Raw genomic sequence first — 21,819 nt, 5'->3', positions numbered from 1 at the left:
CTTAAATATCTCCAGAGAGGGAGATTCCACCACCTCCTTTGGCAATTTATTCCAGTGTTTGACCACCCTGACAGTTAGGAATTTTTTCCTAATGTCCAATCTAAACCTCCCCTGCTGCACTTTAAGCCCATTGCTTCTTGTTCTATCCTCAGAAACCAAGAGGAACAAATTTTCTCCTTTCTCCTTGTGACACCCTTTTAGATATTTGAAAACCGCTATCATGTCCCCCCTTAATCTTCTTTTTTCCAAACTAAACAAGCCCAGTTCATGAAGCCTGGCTTCATAGGTCATGTTCTCTAGACCTTTCATCATTCTTGTCGCTCTTCTCTGTACCCTTTCCAATTTCTCCACATCTTTCTTGAAATGTGGCGCCCAGAACTGGACACAGTACTCCAGTTGAGGCCTACCATCTCCCCCTTGTGTCCGGGAAATACTCAGCAGGCAGCAGAATGACAACTGTGACGTCCTAGGCAGACCCTTCTTTGGTACAATATTTTTGTCACCATTTGCCTTGACATTGAAATCCAAATCCTCAAGGAATTCATAGACTCATAATCTTTTTTTGCGGGGGGCTCCATTTCAAAATACTGAAGAGCTACACACTACATTTTTTCTCACCCTTAGCACCACTGGGAAGATTTCATGGCCAACCCGTTACCACTTGGGATTTTCACGCTGGACTGCGTGACTGTCATTGGTCGCATTAAGTCACATGGCACTGGGAGAAGCCTTCCTATTGGCTTTGCCTTTGTTGCTACGAGATTCTGCTCCCTCTCTTTGCATCCTTGCCTCATTCCATCCCACTGTCCCGCCCCTGCCAACCTTCCCCACGCCGCTGCCTCCCTCGCTATTTCTGCCTCGTGCCTACCGTGGGCGAACCTCTCTCGGTCTTACATGGGACAGTCAGTTTAATCGCCAGCATGAGTCCACAGACACCTTGAGCAATTGCCATTTATGCCCCAAATATGAACCAACGAGGGACAGAATGGAAAGACGCCAGTGGTAACCTGGAAACCCAGCGGGGCTGTTTGTGGCCAGCTGGAGAGACAACAGCAGAAGTGGAGAAGGTACATTTCTGGAAGAGGAGCTTTGGCAAACAGCCATCAGGTCGTCCCTCGGCAGCGTGGGTTTCATCGGAGCCCTTGTAGCGTAGGGTCTCCGTACAGGTCATCCAAAGATTTATTGTGATGCATGTTAACTGTATTGACGTGGAGTCGCGTTGCAAGCGGCTGTTTCAAAGGCAGCTGGGGCAAGCCAGGTAGGGAAGGTCCAGCGGTACCTAAATGTTCGTGCGGCTCCTATGGACCATGAGACCAGAGCCAGAGAGAAAGCCACTGAGGCCTAGGCATGAGGCCTGTGCCAGAGCCTGAGGCGTGTTTGGACCTGAATTGTCATGCTCCAAAACTCCAGACCCCAGCTGGGCAAACCGCCCATCTGTGGTTAGCAGGATTACACCTATGACACACAGCTGGGTGGTCGGAGAGAGCTCTCTTGTCTTAATTCTATAGCCTGGGGAGCACAGGAAGGGGAAGTGACTTGCCCATGGCCAAAAAGTGAGTCAGTGGCAAAGCCAAACACGTTGGCCCGTCATATAGGAGCCCGGAACTTGCACTTTCGCCGCAAACCCGGGGCTGTGAATCAGCTTTGAAGCAGAACTTGGCTTCCAGTTCTTGCAAATTCAGCATTTGGTTTGGATTAAACGGCTCCCAAATTCTCCATCTGTGAGTGACTCTCTTTGTCAGTCAGCTGGGCACTTGTGTCAGGCATGCTGTGTTGTGGCAGGGTCTTTCTGCCAGGATGGGGCTGTTGTCTATGGGTTCCGTCTGGCCACTGTGCCAATAAAAGCCATTAAGGGTGTTTCCAATGCTGGGACATCTCAGTGTCTGATTGATCACCTGTAAAGAGCTCCCTTTGTTCTTTAAGTCTAAGCAGTGGTAGGTCTTAGGAAGACATAGTGTAACCGCCACCAGGCGGGTTTGAACCTGGGACCTTACTATAGGAACCTCTACCCTCTGAGCTAAAAGCTAGCTGGCTCCCAGTCCGTGCTGTAGAGGGTTCTTGATGTTAACTGTTGCTGTAGTCTAGGTGCCACTTGCATTACTCAGTAACCACACTAAGGCTGTGTCTACATTGGCAAGATTTTGCTGCCTGTCTACACTGGCCACGAGTATTTGCGCAAGAACACTGACGTAATGTACAAAATCAGTGCTTCTTGCACAAATACTCTGACACTCCCGCTCAGGATTAAGCCTTTTTGTGCAAGTATTCTTGGGCAAGAGGCCAGTGTAGACAGGCAAATAAATTTCTTGCGCAAGAAAGCCCGATGGCTAAAATGGCCGTCGGAGCTTTCTTGCGCAAGAGAGCATCTACACTGGCACAGATGCTTTTGCGCAAAAGCACATGCCGGTTTAGACGCTCTCTTGTGCAAATACTTGGGACCTTGAGAGGTCATCAAGTCCAGTCCCCTGCCCTCACGGCAGGACCAAGCACCGTCTAGACAAGAGCATCCCCAATAGATGTCTGTCCAACCTGCTCTTCAATATCTCCAGAGATGGAGTAGTGATAGAAATGTAGCCGTGTTAGTCTGGGGTAGTTGAAGCAAAATGCAGGACAATGTAGCACTTTAAAGACTAACAAGATGGTTTATTAGATGATGAGCTTTCGTGGGCCAGACCCACTTCCTCAGATCAAATAGTGGAAGTGGGTCTGGCCCACGAAAGCTCATCATCTAATAAACCATCTTGTTAGTCTTTAAAGTGCTACATTGTCCTGCATTTTGCTCCAGAGATGGAGATTCCACAAACTCCCTAGGCAATTTATTCCAGTGTTTCACCACCCTGACAGGCAGGAAGTTTTTCCTGATGTCCAACATCAACCTCCCTTGCTGCAGTTTCTGGTAGGCCAGCATAATTAGCAGGGTCTGGCCAGGTAATTTTCCATAGAAGGCGGAATATAGAAACAAAGAATTCCCGCCCAACAGGAAGTCTATTTAGGACGCAAAGTTTTCAGGCTCTTTATGTTTGGCTGGCATGAGACACCCAAGAGAATGAACCAGGAACCCCAGGAAGAAAAGATCTTCCTGGCTTGGAGGTTTAGCTGAAATAAGAACAGTTTTACGGTGAGTTTGCAATGAGCTTTAATGTGTTAGAACTAGCTGTGGGCTTTCTGTTTATTTTAAATTTGTAATTTACTTGGCTCTGTTTTCACTTGCTACCACTTACATCCTACTGTTTCTGCTTAATAGAGTCACTCTTATTTACACTGGGATGGATAGTAAATAAATGGTTACCTAGGGGAGCCATCAGCATATACACCCCCCTTTCAGTGCTAACGGGGGCTTGCCTGAAGGGTTTATTTGGGGCTCTGATCCCATTTGAGGAGTGGGTTTCCAGACTGCTGTGCCTGAAACTGCATTCTCCTCAGACCTGAAGAGTTTGTGTCTGCATTGTGGACTTCATCTCAGTGCCTTGTCTGGGGGAGGTCAGGAGATCTGGCCCAGCAGGACAGGGTGTTGAGAAGTCCCAGAGAACAAAGTGGCAAGTGTCCTGTAGGGTATAGCACAGCCGGGCCGCAAGACAGCCTCATGGCAGGCTAAGCCTTTCCTAGTGGCCACTTGCCACAGCCAGTGGGGAACATGAGGTCGTCTTCCAGCCTGGGCTGTGCTATTCCCTACAGGGTAGCGCTCCAGATTTTATCCACTCTTGGTTTAGAACTCCCGGTCGAAGCAGCTTCCCTACAGACATTTTCCCTTTCTTTAATTCCATCCTATCGCTCCTTGTTAGAACGCCACGCACCTCACTAAACCAAGTGCATTCCGGCCGCTTTCTCTTGGTCCTGTTGGATATTAGAGCGTCAGCTTCAGGGCAGAAAATGGGGATGGTGTAAAAACAACAGCCTGGGGCACAGGAGAGCTGATTTCTATTCCTGGCTGTGCTGCTGCCTGGCCACTCTAGTCACAGCTCCGTGCCTCGGTTTCCCCACCTGTAAAAAGGGGGGCGGTGCTACTGACCGAGGTGGCAAAGCACTTTGAGAATGACTGATGAAAGGAACTACGGATTATTAACCTATTCCCATTTCTGTCAGAGACTCTGTAGGCCTTGGTTAAGACCCGCTAAATCAAACTCAGAGGGCACCCCACATAGAATCATAGAATACTAGGACTGGAAGGGATCTCGAGGGGTCATCGAGTCCAGTCCCCTGCCCTCATGACAGGACTAAGTACTGTCTAGACCATCCCTGATAGACATTTATCTAACCTGCTCTTCAATATCTCCAGAGGCGGAGATTCCACAACCTCCCTGGGCAATTTATTCCAGTGTTTGACCACCCTGACAGGTAGGAACTTTTTCCTAATGTCCAACCTAAACCTCCCTTGCTGCAGTTTAAGCCCATTGCTTCTTGTTCTATCCTCAGAGGCCAAGATGAAAAATTTTTCTCCCTCCTCCTTATGACATCCTTTTAGATACCTGGAAACGACTATCATGTCCCCTCTCAGTCTTCTCTTTTCTAAATTAAACAAACTCAATTCTTTCAGTCTTCCTTCATAGCTCATGTTTTCTAGACCTTTCATCATTCATGTTGCTCTTCTCTGGACCTTCTCCAATTTCTCCACATCTTTCTTCAAATCCGGTGCCCAGAACTGGACACAACACTCTACAATACATCGGCGGCTGGTACTCCGGCTTCTGTGAGGAGCAAGGGAAGCTGAGGGGAGAGTTTGCGCCTGTTGGTCTCCTTCTGTGGTGACAGTGGGGAAACTCAAAACAAGCTACGTCAACTCTAGCTACATAATTAACACAGTGGGAGTCGTGTATCTTGATTTGACCTTTCCCTTGAGTGTAGACCTGGCCGAAGGACTTGCCCACAAAGATCCTGTGATGGAGACACAATCAGAATCCCACGTCTTCTCAATCCTATCCAAGGCCTTTTCCACAAGCTCATCCTTCTCCTTGCGGCAGAACGGTGTCTCTGTCATGTTAGCTCCCCTGGGAGCACCGTGGTCCTTTGGCCCAAATCCAGCCCTGCCCCGAGAGCAGCTGGGACCACAGGAGTGTCGGCACCGCTCAGCAGAGGTCTGGCTTTCCAGTGGGTAGCCCCGGAGGAGAAAGGAAAGTTTTTCAGGGCCGCATCTGCCGGGTGCCACTTCCCCTGTTCTCTGAAAGCCCAAAAGGGGCACGGAGGGGCTGAGAATCGTAACGTGTGTAGCACCAGCGCAGGCGCTTGGCAACCATGAATGAAACCGTGTCGCACCCAGGAGGAAAGAGAGACCCCTGCTGGCTGCTCTGGGCCACCACTTCCTGCAGCTCCCATTGGCCCGGAATGGCCCAACGACAGCCACCGGGAGCTGCGAGCGGCCAGGCCTGCGGACGCACAGGTGAGCCAAGCCTCTCGCAGCTAGATAGCGGCTACCCCCAACGAGCCGTCTGGACACCCCTGCTCTAGATACGGTGGTGCTGGGAGTTCTCTAGATTCCTGGCCGTCTTCTGCCCCCTTGTGGTCAGTCGGGGGGTGCAAAGGGAGTGGAAAGTGCCTGTAGATCCCCGGGGGAGATTCCCCAGCGAACGCAGGCAGGGTCACTGGCTCCTCCCTTTCCTCCAGTCTTCAGCACAGGGTGGAGGCGGGGCCGGCTGGAAGCCTGTAGGGAGAGGGTTTGAATGGAGCACGCTCTGTGTGTGTGGCCCTGTGGGGGCCAACGGCAGCTCATGCACGAGTGCTTGAGGACATCAGTCTGGCAGGGACCTCTGGGGTGGCAGGGTCCACCTTGTGCTTTCCTGTAGGCCACCCCCCCATGTCTTCAGCGCAGCTTGAAATTGCTCCTGGGTCTCGCTCCCGGGGCTTGGGAGGGAAACCTGGTTTGTTGATTAAACCACTGGACTAGGAGTTCAATTCCCTGCACCTCTGCAAACTCCCTCTGTGGCCTAACATAAGAACGGCCTGAATGGCTCAGACCAAAGGTCCACTTAGCCCAGTGTTCTGGCTGCCAATTCCGGGTGCCCCAGAGGGAGTGAACAGAACAGGGAATCATCAAGCGATCCCTCTCCTGTCGCCCATTTCCAGCCCCTGACAGAGGCTAGGGGCATCATTCCTACCCATCCTGGCCAATAGCCATTGATGGACTGAACCTCCATGAATTTATCTAGTTCTTTTTTGAACCCTGTTAAAATCCTGGTCTTGACAGCATCCTCTGGCAAGGAGTTCCACAGGTTGGCTGTGGGCTGCATGAAGGAATACTTTTTTTTGTTTTTGTTTTTAAACCTGCTGCTGATTAATTTCATTTGGTGCCTCCACTTCCTGTGTTATGGGAACAAGTACATAACTTTTCCTTATTCACTTTCACCACACCTGTCCTGATTTTATGCCCCTCTATCATTTACCCTCTCATGTCCCCGCCTTGGGCACTTTATTTCATTGCCCGGTGTCTCATTTCCCACTTTGTACAGCGAGAATAATCGCATTGCTCTACCTCGCAGAGAGGCTGGGAGTAGTCCTACCTTAATGCCGCAAAGACCGAGAACCACCTATGTAGGCAGATGTTTCCAGCTATTCAGCCAAATTGTGTCCTTGTTGAATTTCGCTCCGTTACCTCTGTCTCTCCTTGCCAGACCACCCTAACCAAATCCCTTGTTTTAAAAGAGCCCTGAGGAACTTTTAATCTCAACCGCTCATCCTTGTTTTGTTTTCATCACCCCGGCGGCTTTTGATTCTGAATCATGTTTTGTTTTATTTGCTGCATGTTTCTTTTAGTGCTCTCCGGGAAGTCGTACTGTTGTTTGCGAAGCAGCCAGACAGCCATAGCCGGTGGGTGCCATAAAAATAAAATGTATTGTTATTACAATCCTATGCTGCCTAAGAATACACTGCTTCGGAATGAAAGCTATGTGGGTTATTTCAGGAATGGGAAGCAAATAAATACACCATGGAATGATTTAACACAACAAAACACAAACACAAAACATGGTGTCGTTTCAAGCAGGCTGTGGACCGGTTGTTAATCACGTGTGTTTGTTTAGATTTGCAGTGTCATCAGATAACGTTCTATTACACGGTTAATTTTCAGTAAGTATGTTTCTAATAATCATCCCGGATATAAACATATGATAACTGTCACGTTAAAGCTCGACGCAGATTTATAAGACAGGGAATTCGCTGTGTGTTGTTTAAAATACCAGATGATTATCAAAAACAGACCGACCCAAGGATTAGCAAGTGCTTTATTGCTTCCCACGCTGTCCTTGTTAATCCTTAATAAATCTGCTTTTAATAATCATTTCTGACTCTGCGATAGTTGTCTTATCGCATCTCAGCTGCAGGCCTCTTTGCGGGAAGCGTTTTCAGAGTGATCGTCGGAGGGCCATGAATTCTCACTTAAATGCTGGGAGATGCCCGTGTAACCCGCACACCAGCTGGCTGGGAGGCACTGTCCCATGTAGTGGCCCTTAGCCCACTTGCAGAAACGCAAAGGAGTTTGCTCTACAGCCTTAGCAGAGCGCCAGGTGGCTTTTAGCTCACGCGATAGAGGCTCCTGCACTAAGCTCCGGAGAGCCCCAGTTCGGTTCTGCCCAGCGGCGTTAGACGCGGCTCCTGTGCCTGGTGCAGCTCTGTGGATTTGGGTGGGCGTTACTGGAGATTCAGTTCCTCACCTCCTGAAAATCATATGCAAAATTGGTGTGGGCACCCTGCCGGGGATGGAAGGCTCATCAACTGGAAACTGGGCCCTAGAGAGGGATATCAGAATGGTGGTTTGGTCCAGGGTTGTGACTTAGAAGATCTGCATTATGGTCCTAGCTCTGCCACTGACCAACTGCGTGACCCTTGGCAAGTCATTCTCCATTCCATGCCGCTGTTTCCCTTGGTCTGTTTTGACTGTTGAGATCGTATGCTCTGCAGGGCAGGAGGTGTCTCTCACCAGGCGAATGTACCTAGTATTTTGGGGCTCCGAGTGCACTGTGGTGCTACGGTGATGGAAATAATGAAAACAACCCTGCGGGTGCACTATGCATGGTGTGGCTTGTAGCAGTGGGTGAGGCTAGATAGATGGGGGCTGGCTGCTCAGAACAGAGCTGGCAAAGTTCCCAGGATGGCAGGAACAGACGTTAAAGCAGGGTAGGGCATGTGAACTGTCAGGAAAGAGGTGGAGTGTCTTGTGTCCTGGCTATGGTGCTGATGCAAGAAGCTGGGCCGTGTGTCTGTAACCCACACACCGTGGCTGCGTCTACACTGGCATGATTGTGCACAAATACTTTTAACGGAAAACTTTTTCCGTTAAAAGTATTTGCTCAGAAGAGCGTCTACACTGGCATGGATGCTTTTGTGCAAAAGATTTTTTTGTGCAAAAGCACCCGTGCCCAGTGTAGACACTCTCTTGCGCAAGAAAGCTCCAATCACCATTTTAGCCATCGGGCTTTCTTGCGCAAGAAATTAACGTGGCTGTCTACACTGGCCCTCTTGCGCAAGAAGTATTTGTGCAAGAACCACTGATTTTGTACATTACAAAGTCAGTGTTCTTGCACAAATACTCGCGGCCAGTGTAGACAGGCGGTAAGTTTTTGTGCAAAATCTTGCCAGTGTAGACGCACCCCTAGGGTGTGTCTAGACTACATGCCTCCGTCAACGGAGGCATGTAGATTAGCCAGATCGGCAGAGGGAAATGAAGCCGCGATTAAAATAATCGCGGCTTCATTTAAATTTAAATGGCTGCCCCGCTCTGCCGATCAGCTGTTTGTCGGCAGATCGGGGCAGTCTGGACGCTCCGCGCCGACAAAGAAGCCTTTCTTGATCGGCACAGGTATGCCTCGTGAAACCAGGTTTACCTGTGCCGATCAAGAAAGGCTTCTTTGTCGGCGCGGCGCGTCCAGACTGCCCCGATCTGCCGACAAACAGCTGATCGGCAGAGCGGGGCAGCCATTTAAATTTAAATGAAGCCGCGAATATTTTAATCGCGGCTTCATTTCCCTCTGCCGATCTGGCTAATCTACATGCCTCCGTCGACGGAGGCATGTAGTTTAGACGTACCCCTAGTGTGGTTACTGAGCAATGCAAGTGGTAACTAGACCACAGCAACAATTAAGACCAAGAGACCTCCACAGCTGGGAGGCAGCTGACTTTTAGCTCAGAGGGTAGAGGCTCCTATACTCCGCTTCAGAGGTCCCAGGTTCAAATCCGCCAGTGGCAGTGTCATGTCCAGACAGCAGAATTTGGAGTAAGCAGAAGAAGGCCATATTGGGCAAGACCAAACATCCATCTAGCCCAGTATTTTGTCTCCCAACACTGGCCAATGCCAGGTGCTCCCAGAAGGAATGAACAGAACTGTGATCCGTCCTCTCTTGCCCATTCCCGCCTCTGACAGAGACGAGGGACACCATTCCTACCCTCCTACCATCGATGGACCTAACCTCCATAAATCTATCTAGCTCTTCTTTGAATTCCGGTATAGTGTAGGCTTTCACAACATCCTCTGGCAAGGAGTTCCACAGGTTGTCAGCATCCTTTTGTTTGTTTTAAACCTGCTGCCTATTAATTTCATTCCGCTGCCCCTAGTTTTTGCATTAAAAGGCGTACATAGCACTCCTTAGCTACTTCCTCTCCACCAACCATGATTTTATAGCTCTCAGTCATATTCCCCCTGTGGCTGTCTCTTTTCCAAGCTGAAAAATATTCTGAGTGCTCTGCCTAGTCAAAATCTCGACTGCCTGGTAAATACTGCCCAGTGTGGCGAGGTGAGCCAGTGAGGGCTGTAAACACAACTCCCCTGTGCCTCCTATCAATGGCTCCTTTGCTGCAGGGAAGTGGCTGTCGACAGGTCCCTGGCATTGCGGTGCCTTTCCCAGAAAGCCGTTGTCCAGATGCCCTGGGGCTGAAGGCTCAGGCCTGGTCTGAAGGAAGCCAGGATGGGCAGCTAAAATAAACAAGACGGGGTCTGATCCAGGATTGGGGCCCAGGACAACCCCCCCACACACACACTCCCCGCAGCAGGCCCCGCTCTGCCCCTGCATGCCCCTCCCTCAGGCCACACCCCAACTCCATCCCTGCCCTGCCCCCTTGTTCCCTCCCCTGAGCAATGGGGCCCAGGGGATTACGGGGCCCTGGTGTGGCAGCAAGAGGGGTGGCCCGCCCCACACTCACAACCCAGGCAGGGGGAGCTGGAGCAACCCAGCAGCCTGCTTTGCCCTGCCCCCCGGCCCGCCGTACCCTGCTTCTCCACGGGCAGTGGGAACCAGCGTGCACTGGGGGTGGGACCCCGAGAAGCCAAGTGCCATGGGCCAACGGAGGACAGCCGGCAGGGGGAGGGCAGGCTGCCAGGCCACTCCAGCTCCTGCTGCCCACGTGGGGAGGAGGGAGGCGACCCACACTGCCACCACACCAGGCTCCCCGAGTCCCTCCCATCCATAGGACAGTGGGGGCTGCGGGCCCCCAAAAGTGCAGGGCCTGAGCCCCTACCTGCCAGCCCTTTAACCACCTGTATTGGTCCTTCCCCTATCTGCCAGCCCTTTAACCACCTGTATTGGTTCTTCTCTGATACACAGATACACATTCTGTCTGTCTGTCTCTTCTCCATGGCTTCTGAGGTACGCAGAGCTACACCAGGCCTTCTAGGGGTGGCCTCACTTCAGATGAATCTATACTACTAGAAAAGGAGAGGTGTCCGTCAATCTGTCTGTCGCAGAGAACACTTGAGAAAACTTGAGATGTTTCTAGGGGGAGGCTAGCCCCCCAGCCACACCGACAGCCCCGCCCCCTCTGCTGAGGCCCCACCCCCACTACGGGCAGGGGAGAGGTCGGGAGAATGCACTCTGATGTTACTAACAAGAGATGAATCAAACCTCTTGCTGTCTACCTAATTTACCTCCCCCCATCTCCACCGTGTCTAAACTAGGGTGGCAGTTTAGACATACCCTGATGTATTTATCCTCACCATGCCCCACGAGGGAAGGCAGGGCTGTGATCCCCATGTTACAGATGGGGAATCGAGGCAGAGAGAGAGACGCACACAGTCTCTGTGGCAAAGCAGAGGATTGTGGTATGGTTTTCAGAGTCCCAAACCAGTGTCCGAAACGCTGGCCCATCCTTCCTCTCCGTGCATTTCGAAGGTTAGCCTGGAACTTGCACCGTGTTGGCAGGACCAAGCACCATCTAGACCATCCCTGACAGGTGTCTGTCCAACCGGCTCTGAAATCTCTCCAGCGATGGAGATTCCACAACCCCACTGGGCAACTTATTCCAGTGTTTCACCACCCTGACAGGCAGGAAGTTTTTCCTAACGTCCAACCCAGACGTTCGAAACCTAGAACTAGAGGACACCAAATGAAGTTAATGGGTCGCAGGTTTAAAACGAATAAAAGAAAGTTCTTCCTCACACAGCACGTAGTCAACCTGTGGAACTCCTTGCCAGAGGAGGCTGTGAAGGCTAGAACTATAGCGGAGTTTAAAGAGAAGCTAGATAATTTCATGGAGGTTAGGTCCATAAAAGGCTATTAGCCAGGGGATAAAATGGTGTCCCTGGCCCTGTTTGTCAGAGGCTGGAGAGGGATGGCAGGAGACAAATCGCTTGATCATTGTCTTCGATCCACCCTCTCTGGGGCACCTGGCGCTGGCCACTGTTGGCAGACAGGCTACTGGGCTAGATGGACCTTTGGTCTGACCCAGTACGGCCGTTCTTATGTTCAACCGAAACCTCCCTTGCTGCAATTTAAGCCCATTGCGTCTTGTCCAATGAAGTCAGCTGAACTCTTCAGGTGCTTGAAGCTAACGAGCTCAGGAACCATTCTGGGCCCAGCTGCAGATCTGCGGAGTAAGATGTGAGCATCCTTCACAGGTTTTCTTTCACCGGAAAAACAAGGGTTTGGGAGGCAGTGGCCGGGGGGAGAGAAGAGCACAAGGTTTGAATTACAGTGGAAGGAAAGTTGATGATCACACAGTAGCTTTGTGAGATGGGGCATCTGCCCTGCGCTGGCTGAAGAAGGGTTAAACCCGAGAGAGGACTGGGGCTGTGGACTTAGCAGCTGTGGCAGATATTAGCCAACGAGGCCCCAGATGAGGGCAGTATAAGTAAAGACTCCGGAGAGGACCAGACTGGCTCACTCTTCTTCCAGCTGGGGGAGCAGGAGGGACCTGGCTGCTAGGGAAGCTGGAGGCTGCTAGACACAGAACAGGGCTGGGGAAAGGCAGGCAGAGCTGGGGAGCTCTGACCAGGCAAACTCCCAGGCTGAAGGCCTAGCTCTCAAGGCCTGAGGATCCTAGGGGGGCAGCCAGGGCAGCAAAAGGCAGCAAGTCCCCACCCCTTGCCAATGCTGAGCGGCCTGTCAGACGGGAGTTTGACCCTGACTAAGATGACAATCGGGACCCTGAGGCACAGTTAGGGTCACCAGGTAGACCCCCCCAAAAAACCAGACACACTTGATTGTGGGGGCGGGGGGGAAAGGGACTGGCTGGGAGGAAGGGGGGTGGGAATCAGATCAGGAGGGAGGTCGGGGGCCGTGGGGCTTGCTGGGAGGAAGGGGGGTGGGAAGCAGAGCTGGGGGGGGGGGTCAGGGGCCGCGGGGCTGACCGGGAGGAAGGGGGGAGGAAGGGGGGCGGGAAGCAGCGCTGGTGGGGACAGGGGTGCAGCGGCCCTGGCCAGGGGAGATCAAGAAGAGGAACCAGTCAGTGGGAAGCAGAGCTTGGGGTGGGGGGTCGGGGGCTGTGGGACTGGCCAGGAGGAAGCGGGGGTGGGGAGCAGAGCGGAGGTGGTTGGGGGCTGCAGGGCTGGCCAGGAAGAAGGGGGGGCGCGGGAAGCAGAGCTGGCGGGGGTGGGGGTGCAGCAGCGCTGGCCGGGGGAGATGAGGAAGAGGATCCAGCCGGCGGGAAGCAGAGCTGGGGGGCGGTGCAGGGGGGCTGGCCGGGGAAGATCAGGAGAAGTGGGGGAGAACCAGCTGGCCAGGAAGTGGGTGGGGTGAGCAAATCGGCCGGTGCGGAGCGGGACTGACCCGGGCACTTGCAGATACCGGGGCTCTGCCTGTCCCGCGCAGGGTCCCGGCGACACACGAGCGAGGAGGGAGGCTTCCCCTCCTCCTCACACTCAACCGACGGAGGGCTCCCAGTGGCAATCGTGGCCGGGACTCCCAGCCGGGACTCCCAGCCGGTCCCCCGCCCACGCCAGGCTTCCGTCCGGTGCACAGCCGGAAAAATCAGGAAATACCGAACATTGCTCGTGTCAGGTATTGTCTGATTTTTCTTTTACCAGACAGAGAGCGCAAATACTGGACTGTCTGGTATAATACCGGACACCTGGCAACCCTAGGCACAGTGGGCATAGAGGGTCAGGGGCTCACGGAGGGGGAGGACCCCGGAGCAGGGGGGGCGCTGTGGCAGGGCAGTTTCCTGAGGGGAGGGCGCTGCGATCTGGGAAGGACGTGAGTCCTCAAACACAGCAGCTAAGAATAACAGGTAACATCCGGGAAGGGGGCGCTCCAGGGCTAAGCAGAGCGAATTCCCGGAGTGGCCAGCAGGAGGCGCCACGGCGGTGCGTGACTGCTCCGTTACACTTTGCAAACATGTTGCTGCGTCCCACGTTCCCTGAGCCACATCGGGACGTTTTGCTCACGCCAATGAGTGGAGCTTTGGGCCGAGAAGCAAATGACCGAGGACTTCAAGGCTGATCACAAAAGAAGCAGAGAGAAGAATCAAGAAAAAGCTCCAATGACGTGTAGGGCAAGGAGTCCGTCCCCCCCAAAATTTCACGTTTTTCACGTTTCCCCAATTGCAGCCGATTTTCAGGAGCTGCTGACAAAACAATTGCAACGCAAATGGGCGATGAGCCCCAGACGTCAGATGTCACCCTAAGGCAGAGCACTGGGCCTTCAGAAGCGATCAGCGTTCGTGCTCTCCTATCGCTGTAGCGCTCTTAGTAGCTGCTGTTCCCAAATGTCAGCGGTACTTCCTACAACGACTCCAGGAAAGGTCAGTGCTTAGCCCCGGTGGGAAACTGCATGTGGCTTATGCCGAGCGTTAACACTGGGGGTTGCATTTAAATGTCCCTGTTTCTGAGGGAAACCGTTTGGGTTTAATACTGCTAGCTTTGAAATACGATTAAGTTTTCACGTTCACAGCTCATGGAGGCAAACGGGGAGTTCCTACCTCGGCTGCTGCTCTTGGACCAAATCTTTTGAGCTTCCCTCTTACAAGCAGACTCACTGATTTCAGTGGGACGACCCCAGGGTCAGATTTCTTGCAGTGAGAGCGGGAACGCAAAAAGTGCCTCTCTTCTTTTATGGCCTGGAGCGTTCGCAATCCCAAAACACGCGTGGCCATTTTCTCCACCGCATCCCCGAGGGCGAATAGAGCAGAGCGCAGAGAAGAGGAAACGTGGCCCATAAAATGAGCCCGAGAGAAGACGTCATCTTGGATTTGACGGGGAAGGAATAAAACCGCCAATCCGTCATGTGACGGGTCTGAGCATGCTCAGTGAGCATTGTGCGTGAAACTCCGCCTTCTTTGTGACATCCTATAGGGGGCAGGAGAATGAAACCTTTCAGGCTTGGGGTGTTTCAGCAGACGCCCTATTTGCATGAAAAGGAGGGCGTTGAATTTTTCTGAATGGGCTGAACTCAAAAGTCAGCGGAATGGCATTTCCTCAAATTTTCCACACACTGAAAGCACCTTTTGGCTGTGACAAAGCACAGAAAGCTCACTCCCCACAGAGCAAAGATTTCAGAAAGTTCCAAGCTGCAGAAGAAAGAGAATTAGCAAGGAACAAGGGCTCGAGTTCAACCACAAGTGTGGGGCTTGAGGCAGAAATCGCTGGGCAAGAGGTCCCCAGCCTGTTCTGCAGGGGATCACACTAAGTGGTTCTACAGGTTCCTTCTGGCCTCACAATGAAATCATAATGCAGCTTATTCGATTGCTTTTGCTCAGGGCTGGCCTTACCATGAGGCAAACTGAGGCGGCCGCCTCAGGTGCCAGACGGGGGCGGGGGGGAGGTGCTACTAAAACCCAGAGTGTAGAAAATTGTGTCTGCTGCTGTTAGTTCTCCTTTACTGCGGTAGGTAGCAACGCAGAACCATGAGAGGAGAACAGGAAGAAGGCAGAATTGAGACCTTTCAAAGTTTTGGCCCAAGCGAGGGGGCATGGGGGCCTCATTTGAGCTCTCCCGCCTCAGGTGCCAAAATGCTATGGTCCGGCCCTGCTTTTGCTACCTGCAATAAAGGTGATAGAAATGTAGCCGTGTTAGTCTGGGGTAGTTGAAGCAAAATGCAGGACAATGTAGCACTTTAAAGACTAACAAGATGGTTTATTAGGTGATGAGCTTTCGTGGGCCAGACCCACTTCCTCAGATCAAATAGTGGAAGAAAATGGTCACAACCATGTATACCAAAGGATACAATTAAAAAAATGAACAAATATGAAAAGGACAAATCACATTGCAGAACAGGAGGAGGATGCGGGGGGGGAAGGGGGAGGAAGGAAGGTAAGTGTCTGTGAATTGATGATATTAGAGGTAGGGAGAGTGGGATGTTTGTGAGTTAATGGTATTAGAGGTGATAATTGGGGAACTATCTTGGTAATGGGTGAGATAGTTCAAATGTTTGTTAAGTCCTTGTTGGCAAGTGTCGAATTTTAACATGAATGACAGTTCAGAGGATTCCCTTTCAAGTGCAGATGTAAAAGGTCTTTGTAGCAGAATGCAGGTGGTTAAGTCATTGAGAGAGTGTCCTTTCTGGTTAAAATGGCAAGAAACTGTTTTCTCTTTGTGATCTTGTCTGATATCTGTTTTGTGGGCATTAATCCTTTGGCGAAGTGTCTGAGATGTTTGTCCAATGTACATAGCAGATGGACACTTTCGGCACATGATAGCATAGATTATATTTCTGGATGCGCAGGAATATGTGTTCTTGATCTTATAACTCACTTGGTTAGGTCCAATAATGGTATCAGCAGAATGAATATGTGGACAAAGCTGGCAACGGGGTTTGTTGCAAGGGAAGGTACCAGGGTTGGTATTAGTGTGGTATGTCCTGTGGTGGTTGGTAAGAATCATCTTGAGGTTAGGTGGTTGTCTATAGGAGACTATGGGTCTGTCTCCCAGAGCCTCTTTGAGTATGGTATCCTGTTCCAATATTGGCTGTAGTTTATTGATAATGTGTTGGACAGGTTTAAGTTGGGGGTTGTAGGTGATGACAAGTGGTGTTCTATTGTTGGTTTTCTTGGGTCTGTCTTGAAGTAGATGGTTTCTAGGTATTCGTCTGGCTCTTTCAATTTGCTTTTTTATTTCTCTGGGTGGGTAGTTGAGATTTATAAATGCTTGGTAGAGATCCTGAAGCTTCTGGTCTCTGTCAGTGGGATTAGAGCAGATGCGGTTGTATCGAAGGGCTTGGCTATAGACGATGGATCGTGTGGTGTGTTCTGGATGGGAGCTGGATGCATGTAGGTAACTGTATGAGTCGGTGGGTTTTCTGTAGAGAGTGGTGTCTAATTTTCCATTGTTGATTTGTACGGTGGTGTCCAGGAAGTGGATCTCTCGTGTAGAATGGTCCAGGCTGAGGTTGATGGTGGGGTGTAGGTTGTTGAAATCTCTGTGGAATATCTCCAGTGTTTCTTGGCCATGCGTCCAGATCATAAAGATGTCATCGATGTACCGTAGGTAGAGGAGGGGTGAAAGGGGACGGGAGTTGAGGAAACGTTGTTCTAGGTCAGCCATAAAGATGTTAGCATACTGTGGGGCCATGCGTGTACCCATGGCTGTGCCGCTGATCTGGAGGTATAAGTTGTTCTCAAACTGGAAATAATTGTGGGTGAGAACAAAGTTACATAGGTCTGCTATCAGGTTGGCAGTAGTGTCCTCTGGGATAGTGTTTCTAATTGCTTGTAATCCGTCTTCATGTGGGATGTTGGTATATAGAGCTTCTACATCCATGGTGGCAAGGATGGTATTATTGGGGAAGTTATCGATGTTTTGTAGTTTCCTTAGGAAGTCAGTAGTGTCTCGGAGATAGCTGGGGGTATTGGTTATGAAGGGTTTGAGAAGAGTGTCTACATAGCTGGATAGACCAGTAGTGAGCGTGCCAATACCAGAGATGATGGGACGTCTGGGGTGCCCAGGTTTATGGATCTTGGGAAGTAGATAGAACAATCCTGGTCGGGGGTCAGAAGGTGATTCTGTGAGGATTTGTTCCCGAGTAGCTGTGGGGAGGCTTTTAAGGAGACAGTGTAGTTTCTTTTGGTAGTCCAAGGTGGGATCAGAGGGGAGAGGTTTGTAAAATGTGGTGTTCGAGAGTTGTCTGGTTGACTCCTGGTTATAGTCGGCCTTATTCATAATGACCACAGCACCCCCTTTGTCAGCTGGTTTGATTACAATGTCCAGGTTGTTTTTGAGCCTCTGGATGGCATGGTGTTCAGCGCGGCTAAGATTGTGTGTCGCTTGTTGTCGTTTGCGAATAATGTCAGTCTGTGCGTTGTTGCGGAAGCTGTGTATATAGAAATCCAGATTGTAATTCCGACCATCAGGGGGAGTCCATATAGAATTATTTTTCCTTTGGTGTTGATAGGGGGGATCTGGTAGGTCAGATTGATGTTCAGTGGTGGTTTGGAAATATTCTCGGAGACGGAGGCGGCGAAAAAAAGCCTCAAGGTCACCACAAAATTGTATCCAGGTTGTGGGGGGCGTGGGGGCAGAAAGAGAGACCCCGGGACAATAAAGGTGTCCTGCAATAAAGGTGTTTCCTTCTGCAACGGGATTCAAAGAGAGGAAGGTTACTTCCTGGGGCTTAGGATAATAACTGGACAATACTCTTTAAAGGCTGCATCTAGACTGGCAAGTTTTTGCGCAAAAGCAGCCACTTTTCCAGAAAAACTTGCCAGCTGTCTACACTGGCCGCTTGAATTTGCGCAAAACACTGACGATCTAATGTATGATGGTCAGTGTTCTTGTGCAAATACACTGACACTCCCGCTCAGGAAAAAGCCCTCTTACGCAAATGCTTTTGTGCAAGAGGGCCAGTGTAGACAGGTAAGAACTGTTTTGCGCAAAAAAGCCCCGATGGCGAAAATGGCGATCAGGGCTTTCTTGCGCAAAATCGCGTCTAGATTGGCCATGGATGCTTTTGCGCAATATCTTCATCAATGATGTAGATATTGGGAGAGAGAGTACGCTTATTAAGTTTGCAGATGATACCAAACTGGGTGGGGTTGCAACTTCTTTGGAGGATAGGGACATAATTCAAAATGACCTTAGCAAGTTAGAGAAATGGTCAGAGGTAAACAGGATGAGGTTTAATAAAGAGAAATGCAAAGTGCTCCACTTAGGAAGGAACAATCAGTTCCATACATACAAGATGGGAAGCGACTGTCTAGGAAGGAGCATGGCGGAAAGGGATCTAGGGGTCATAGTGGACCACAAGTTGAATATGAGTCAACAGTGTGACGCTGCTGCAAAAAAAGCAAATATGATTCTAGGTTGTATCAACAGGTGTGTTGTAAGCAAAACTCGTGAAGTCATTCTGCCGCTCTACTCTGCACTAGTTAGGCCTCAGCTGGAGTACTGTGTCCAGTTCTGGGCGCCACATTTCAAGAAAGATGTGGAGAAATTGGAAAGGGTACGGAGAAGAGCGACAAGAATGATTAAAGGTTTAGAGAACATGACCTGTGAAGCCAGGCTTCATGAACTGGGCTTATTTAGTTTGGAAAAAAGAAGATTAAGGGGGGACATGATAGCGGTTTTCAAATATCTAAAAGGGTGTCACAAGGAAGAAGGAGAAAATTTGTTCCTCTTGGTTTCTGAGGACAGGACAAGGAGTAATGGGCTTAAAGTGCAGCAGGGGAGGTTTAGATTGGACATTAGGAAAAAATTCCTAACTGTCAGGGTGGTCAAATATTGGAATAAATTGCCAAGGGAGGTGGTGGAATCTCCCTCTCTGGAGATATTTAAGAACAGGTTAGATAGACATCTGTCAGGGATGGTGTAGGTGGAGCTTGGTCCTGCCTTGAGGGCGGGGGGCTGGACTCGATGACCTCTCGAGGTCCCTTCCAGTCCTATGATTCTATGAAAAGCACTTTTTGCGCAAAAGCATCCGTGCCAATCTCGACGCTCTTTTCCACAAATGCTTTTAACAGAAACACTTTTCCATTAAAAGCATTTGCGGAAAATCATGCCAGTCTAGACGCAGCCTTTCAGATGTTCGGGCAGGTTGTGGGAATGACCCAATAAGAGACAGATGTCCAGGAGATACCATCGCAGGTTCTACACTGACCCCGGTGTGTGGTGGTCCAGGAGTTTAGTCACTGGTGGGTGCCTCATTGTGATCGATAGAGTTCATCATTTAAATACCTCACAGTCATGTCTCAGGACTTTGATTTAGGGAGCTTCCAATCAGTTGGAACAGAAGCTGCTCTCGCTAAATGAATCAAGCCCCAAACATATGGTAGAACTAGAACCCTTGTTCCTTGAGAACTCTCTTTTTTTTTTTCTGCAGCTTGGAACTTTCTGAAATCCTTGCTCTGGGAGGAGTGAACTTTCTGTGCGTTGTCGCAGCCGAAAGGTGCTTTCTGTGTGTGGAAAATTTGAGGAAATGCCATTTCGCTGATTTTTTTTACTTTAGCCCGTTTAGAAAAAAATGGATATGGGCGTGTCTGAACCCTAAGGAATTTTATCACCCAGTTACAAAGAACATAAGAACGGCTAGATTGGGTCAGACAAAAAGTCCATCTAGCCTAGTGTCCTGTCTTCCAACAGTGGCCAACGCCAGCTTCCCCAGAGGGAATGAACAAAACAGGAAATCATCAAACGATCCCCCCTCTGTAGCTCATTTCCAGCCTCTGACAAACAGCAGCTAGGGACACCATTCCTACTCATCATAGCTAATAAGTATTGATTAACCTAACCTCCATGAATTTATCTAGCTCTTTTTGAACCCTGTTAAAGTCCTGGTCTTCGCAACATCCTCTGGCAAGGAGTTCCACAGATTGACTGTGCATTGCATGAAAAAAACCCTTCCTTGTGTTTCTTTTAAACCTGAGGGAGACTGCTGAAATGCAATTCATTTACAAATTTGACATGATCGACTTGGGCTTGAATAAAGATCTTAACTGGTCAACCCACTATGAAGGCAACTCTCCCCACCTTTTGATATTCACATTTACACATCAAAAGCAATGAATGGGATGCACCTACCCTGACTCAATTAACATCATTAACACTGATCCTACAATGGACTGGTAATTGCTTTTGCTGTTATATATACTCTGGATTCTGCCATTTCCACTCCAACTCATCTGAGGAAGTGGGTTTTACCCCCGAAAGCTCATGATCAGCTATGTTTGTGAGTATCTAAGACGCCACAGGACTGCTCATTGGTTCTAAAGAAATACAGGGCACATTTACACTGCAGGGCAAAAGTCAATTAAAATACATAACTTCAGCTATGTCAGTTGTGTAGCTGAACTCAAAATAGCTTAATTTGGCTTTTGGTGCTGTCTACATAGCAAGAAATCGAAGGACGAACACTCTTCCTTTGACTTCCCTTACTCCTCGTGAAATGAGAGTTACAGGAGTCAGAGTAAGAAGTCTGCCATCTCAACATTATTTTGAAATAATGGCCAGCTGTGTAGACGTGCACTTTGTTATTTTGGAATAACGTCCATTATTCCGAAATAATGCTGCAATATAGATGTGCCCGTAGTGTGCAAGAAGAGCTCCTATTAGCCAAGCCCTAGACTTTGGGGATTTGGCTTTAATTCAGCATCAGCTAATCCACTCTTTGAAAGCAGATTGTTTCACACTGTAACATTGCTACATAGCTACTTACGAGCCTGGGGGTAGGGACCCCTTCGGCTTTCATTGGAACTCATAATGGCATAGATGCTGGGGTACGTGCGTTAGCGGGTGGCTGAAAGCCAGCTGAGAAAATGGGCATATTAATCAAATTCAATGAAGCCCATTATCTTGCTACCAATTAATCATCTCCTTCCTCGGGAGAGAAAGCAGAAAGGAAAGACGAGATTTCTTTATAATCCTCATTAATCACAGCACCCGATTTGCAAATGAGCTCTGCCGTGAAGACCTGACCGGGAAGGAAAACGGGGTTTGTAATGGATGCGGATAAGGGAGAAGCCATTCAACACAACTGGCCTGTGCTATGCAGGAGGTCGGGCTACGGGATCGTGACGGTCCCTTCTGGCCTCCAAACTCCGTGCCGCTCTGAAAACACACCCTGTTCCCAGCCACAGCTTCCACACTGCGTCCTGATCTCTGTTTAGCCTTAGTGTATCCCCACTGATTGACTCTCCAATCACAACCACACTTCTCACTGCCCCCAAACTTCACTTCCCTTTGTGTGTGTAAACAGAAGCATCTGTAAGGTTGGCAGCAACCCATTCTGTGCCTCTCTCCCCCATGCCAAAACTTAGATGACACTAAACAGCAAAAAGCTGTGTTTAGTCAATGGGACAGCCAGAGAGCCGGAAAGAACCACGGGGCCTGGCTGCATCCATGCCCCTTCATAAAGAACCCCCTTTGTATTCTTTAATGTGGAGCACCATCTTCTCTGTACAACGAGGGAGAAGCCTCAACCTCCAATTCATTAATCTGGAAAGGGAAGTATGTTGCGTCATGTAAAAAGAAAATAGAGGTCCATAAAATCATGGCAGGTGTGGAGAAAATGACTAAGGAAAAGTTATTTACTTGTTCCCATAACATAAGAACGAGGGGTCACAAATGGAATGAATAGGTAGCAGGTTTAAAACAAAGAAAAGGAAGTTTTTCTTTACGCAGTGCACAGTCAACCTGTGGAACTCCTTGCCAGAGGATGCTGTGAAGACCAGGAGTTTACGGGCATGTCTACTAACTCCTCT

This window comes from Pelodiscus sinensis, chromosome 5 (genome assembly GCF_049634645.1).
Source record: "Pelodiscus sinensis isolate JC-2024 chromosome 5, ASM4963464v1, whole genome shotgun sequence".
Lineage (NCBI taxonomy): Eukaryota > Metazoa > Chordata > Testudines > Trionychidae > Pelodiscus > Pelodiscus sinensis.
This window is presented reverse-complemented; position numbering follows the sequence as displayed.